A 5,193-nucleotide genomic window follows, 5' to 3' on the forward strand; every position below is an offset into this window, starting at 1 on the left:
TCCAGAGTGCGCAGAATGAAAGCAAGCAGAAAGCAAGCAGGCACTTCTGCTTCGGCCCCTGTCCTGTTCGGCGGCTCCGCTTGCAGGGCCCCCGGCGCCTGCTGGGCAGCGCCGCGCAGCAGTGGGGACAGCGGGAACAGCAGCGGGACAGGGACAGCAGAGCTGGGGGGGCGCTGCGGGGGGACATCGCCAGGGACAGCGGGGCGGGAGCGGGGCGCTGCTGCCACCCCCATCCCTGCTGCCGAGCCCAGCCCTTCTCCTTCCCGCAGATGAGAAGAGCCCCGAGAGCGGGGCGGCGCAGGTAGCAGCTCTGCGCCGACCATCAGAAGCGCCCGCAGAGCTCCTGGCAGCGCTAATTGCTGGGTGCTCGTTTAGGGCTCTGGCCGCGTTCTGGGGTCTCGGCGCAGGCGAAGGGGCTCCGGCCTCGGCGGGGTCACGGCAGACCCCGTGCTGGCGCCAGGCCGGCGGGTGCCCGATGCCGTGCCGGTCCCTGCAGCCACGGCCGGGCACGGAGGCGAGCTGCGAGCGGCAGAGCCGTGCAGGCAGGCAGCTGCAGGCGCACGAGGGATGCATTGGGACAGCCTGCACGGGCACGGGGCGGCTCTGTGCGCGGTGCCACGCTGCACTGCGTCGGCACAGCCCGCAGCCCCTCGCCACCAGCCGGCCCGGGGGCTGCGGGGCTCTCGGCTCCAGGATGCGGCCGGTGCTGGGGAGCGCGGCGGGCTGTGGGAGGGGGCTGGGGAGCTGAGCACGGAGAGCTGCAGGGCTCGAGGCGGCGTGAGGGGCAGAGCCCAGCGGCGGAGGAGCCGTGCAGAGCGCGGCCGGCCCCGCAGGAAGCAGCCTTCTCCGCAAGGCGTGAAAAGCGCGAGTCATCCTCTCCGAAAGCGGTCTGCGCTGTTGTGGGTTGGGGCCCGGAAGCCCTCGTGGTGCCCAGCGAAGGGCCTCGGCTGCGACACCTCCGGACCCGTCCTCGGCCGCACGGCATTGGGGCCCGCAGCGCTCAGCACCGCGCAGCGGGATCGGGGCAGCACTGCGGGTTGAGCCGCCCCACAGCCCGGGGCCCACGCGGCCGCCTCAATCGCGGGCAGACCCGGGTCCCCACACGCTCCCAGGTCCCGCCGGGACCGGAACGCAGCCCTGCCACACACACGGCACCGACGTGCTGATGCTCGAGGTTTAATGCGAGAAAGAAGAAGAGGGCACCAGCTGTGGGATGAGGCGCAGCCTGGCTCCGGCACACGCACGGAGCAGCACAGTTCTGCACGCCGCCGGCCCTTGGGCGCACGTCTCTCCCCATCCCCACCCTTGGGTTCTGCTGCTGCCCTGCCCCTGCACAGCCCCGCAGCTTCGCAGAGCTCTAAGCTGCTCCAGCTTCCCATCTCCCCACCCCCCAGCCCCATCTCCCCACCTCCCCACCTCCCCAGCTCCCCACTCCCCACAAACTGAGATGTTCCCTTCGCCTCCACGCTCCCCGTCCCCTTCCTTCCAGAGCTGCTGGCATGGGGTCACCCTCTGTGCCCCCATCCCCCTCTGGCACGTTTGGGGCAGGGCAGGGGGGGCAGAGCCGGCCCACGGCTGAGCCCCAGCCCCACCTCCTGGTGGCCCCGACCCCACTGCCCACCCTGGTCATTTAGAAGCTCACAGTTGTAGTTGCTCTCCGTCTCTTTAGAGACGAGTTTGATTTGGTTTCTGCCATCGTCGGTGGAGAAGTCGGTGACCTCAAAGACTTCAAAGGGTGGGATGAGGACTTCATCCTCCCGGGGGTAGAAGGAGAATGGATTGATGGGGGCACCATGGCAGGTCTGGATCTCAAAGAAAGTATCTTTCCCAAACGCCTCTGCAGCACTCTTGTTTAGGGAGGTGGAGGTGAACTGGCCGAAGCGCACAGTTTTGCCTTTTTCGGCTGTGAAGCGGATGCCCCGCACGCCGCGGTAGACGTTGTAACATTGGTTGGGATTGCATCTTCGCAGAGCCTGCAGCGCCTGGGTCAGGAGGAAGTGCAGCGTCTTGAAGTGATACGACTGCATGTAGTGCTGGTGGGAGAGTCCGCCCTGACGTGTGGCTGCGTTGAACCTGTTGTACATCCCACCTGCAGCACTGTACGCCAGCACGGCGATGGCCTGATCCTGACTCAGCTGTGGGCACTGAGTGTGGCAGCCACAGCACTTCTGCCATTCCGCAGCTGCCTTCCTCCAGGTGCCTGCATACTTGGCATTCGTGCCGAACTCTGAACGGTTCACCTCCTGTAGCTCTTCCCACATGCTGTCCTCACAGCCGTCGTATTGGTCATCGAAGGAGTCGGGGGCCATGTCCATCTCTATCTCCGTGGGGTCGAGGTCTCCGTCATGCAGGGCGCTGCTGGCGGCCGACGTGCTGAGCAAGGTGCCGGCCAGCAGCACCCAGCACAGGGCGAGGAGCTCCATGAGTGGGAGCTGGCTGCGGGGAGCGGCGGCGGGGGCTGCAGGGAGAAGCGGAGCAGATGCATCGCGGGGACCTCAGGACCCAACGGACCCCCCTGACAGCACAGAGAAGCACCCCAGCCTGCGTCCCATCCAGGGCTGCTGGGCTCTGCCCCCCCCCGCTGCCCCCGGCCTCCGGCCCACGGCTGCCATTCCCTGCTGCAGACAAGAAGGTTCCCCAGCGCAGCCCAGCAGCCGGGAGCAGCCCTGGAGCTGCAGCACGCTGTTACCTTTGCTCTGCTTCAGGCAGGACCCACGGCGTGATGCAGCTGCAGGACACCCGGAGCTGGGCTCCGACTTTGTAGAGCAGCCCCAGCCCGCGTGCCCTGCGTAACTCACCCGCAAGCACCCCAAACTGCCCGGTTGTGGCCAAGTGGTTGCGAGGACTTCCCCCAGGAAATGTCCGTGTTGAGCCATCCCCCTGGCCTTGGTGCACGTGTGGTTCGCGGTCCCACGGGTGCTGAGATGAGCGGCTCTGGCTCCGCAGCCCTCGGTGCAGAGGGGCTCCCGGCAGCTGGCGCTGGACCCGCTGAGCTGGGCTGGGTGGGATGGAGCTGATGGACTTCCTAGGAGCCGGTCGGGTGCCGCGTGTTGTGTTTGGGGCGAGCGGGGCTTCCGACAACGTAAGGGCTGCTCTGCCTGCGGGGAGTCTGGGCTGCAGCAGGAGCTGCAGGGCACAGAGCCGGGCCGGCTGCTCCAAAGGCCCAAGGCAGATCCTGCAGCACAGGGCGCCGTGCTGTGAGCTGGGCTGTTGGCCCTGGGGGACGGGCTGTGCCCCCCCAGCAGCATCTGCTGAGGTGTTTCTTTCTGCGTCACACATCTTATTTCCTTTGTCATCTTTTTCTCACCAAACTGTCCCTCTCACCTGGGCACTTTTCACACTTCTGTCTGCATCAATGCTCACCGCAAACCCACAGTGCGGCAGTGAGCAAACAGCCGAGTGCTGCAGAGCTGCTGCAGGCTTAAAGCACAGCAGTGCTACTGCTGCTGGGGGCTCGTTCCAGAGGGCTGAGATAGCAGCAGACCTGAGCAGAGGCTGTGAGAGCAAAGACATTTCTTTGCACTGCGCTATCACCGTTATCATCATGTCCTGTTAAACAACCTCCATCTGCTCTGCCTCAACTCCAAACCATTTCCCCTTGTCCTGCTGCCATCTCCCCTTTCACAGAGCTGCCTCCCCTCCTGTCTGCAGGCTCCCTTCAGGCACTGCAGGCTGCACTGAGGTCACCCCGCAGCTTCTCTTCTCCATGCTGAACAAGCCCAGCTCCCTCAGCCTGTCTTTGCAGGGAGGTGCTGCAGCCCTCTGCTCATCTCTGTGGCTCCTCTGCACCCTCTCCAACAGCTCCCTGTCTTTCTTGTGCTGGGGGCTCCAGCCCTGGACGCAGTGCTGCAGATGGGGCCTCACGAGGGCAGAGCAGAGGGGGACGATCACCTCCCTGTCCCTGCTGCCACCCCTCTGCTGCTGGAGCCCAGGATCCCGTTTGCTTTCCCAGCTGCAATGCACACTGCTGGCTCATGTTCCGCTTTTCATCCACCAGGACCCCAGGTCCTTCTCTGCAGGGCTGCTCTCAAGGGCGGCTCCTTCCAGTCTGTATGGATGCTGGGATTCCCCGGCCCAAATGCCAATCCTTGCACTTTGCTGTGCTGAACCTCATTAGATTCTGCCAGGCCCCCCCTTCAGGACTGTTGGAGTGCCTCTGGATGGCATCCCTTCCTTCCACTGCGTCAACCACACCACTCGGCTTGGTGTCCATGGATCCACACACGGATGTTTCTGCACGGATCCATAGGGCTGATCCCACCTGCCTCCATCTGGACGCTCTGGTCCAGCTCCTTTGGGGCGCTCAGGGCTGGGGCTCAGGGCTGGCTCTGGCCCTGGCTCTGTTTGTGGCTCTGCAGGAGTCTGAGGGATGAGAGTGGCCACTTGTGTGCCAGGCCAGGGCTCGTGAGGGAGGAGAGGGAGGGAGAGGAAGAGAAGGAAAGAAAGAAGATGCAGCCGGTTGTCATGGCTTTATGTGTTCTGGTTTTCAGAATTCCCCATCATAACACCATGCAGAGCTGCGGGAGTTGAAGTGCAAATGCTCCAAGTCCAGGTGCCCATCCCTGTACATCAGGGAAGCCACGGGATCTGGCCCTTCGTGGGGGTTGGTCTCTTACTGATGGCAGTGGGTGCTGGAGGTGCTTTCCTGGCCGTTCCAAGCTCTTCAGGTTTGCCTCGGTCTCAGGAACTCTCTCTCTCCTGTCTTCTTTGCTTTCTTAGTCCCCATGTCAATCACATTGTACAATATTGTGTTATCTTGCACTGCCACACCACAGTCAGTCAAAGAAGGTTTCCTCCACAGGTCATTGCCGCAGTTTCTTTTCCTCCTTCCTCGTGCCCAGCTCCCATCTCCCTGCCCCTTTTCCTTTTCCCTTCCCATTTTGTGGGGCCGGCTGGGGGGCCAGGGCCCTAAAGCCCCCCTGTCACAGGCACAGATCGATCGAGTGAACCCCGTGACACCAGGGATCCCAGGGACAGCATGGATAGCAGTGGGGCCTGGGGCGGCTTCGTGCTGCTTTCACTGGGCTCGTCCAGCAGCAGAAGACGGAGGAGATGAAGGGGCCCTTTGCCCCGTGGCTGCTCCTGCCTGGCTCCATCAGGACGCTCTGGCCCAGCTCCTTTGGGGCGCTCCCATCAGCTTCCTCTTCTATGCGCCCATTTCTGTCCCTGCTCATTCCCCCATCCCTGTCTGCA

The 5,193-nt window shown here is 64.0% G+C and overlaps 1 pseudogene across 1 annotated transcript; it reads right to left on the reverse strand.

Moving 5' to 3' along the window:
* Positions 1 to 1,505: 1,505 nt before the first annotated feature.
* Positions 1,506 to 2,453, reverse strand: LOC306954234 (NAD(P)(+)--arginine ADP-ribosyltransferase 2 pseudogene; annotated as a pseudogene). The gene has a single exon. The product of its transcript is annotated as an NAD(P)(+)--arginine ADP-ribosyltransferase 2 pseudogene (transcript).
* Between the last annotated feature and the right edge of the window lie 2,740 nt (positions 2,454 to 5,193).

The sequence above is a fragment of the Tetrao urogallus genome (assembly GCF_951394365.1).
Source record: "Tetrao urogallus genome assembly, chromosome: 1".
Lineage (NCBI taxonomy): Eukaryota > Metazoa > Chordata > Aves > Galliformes > Phasianidae > Tetrao > Tetrao urogallus.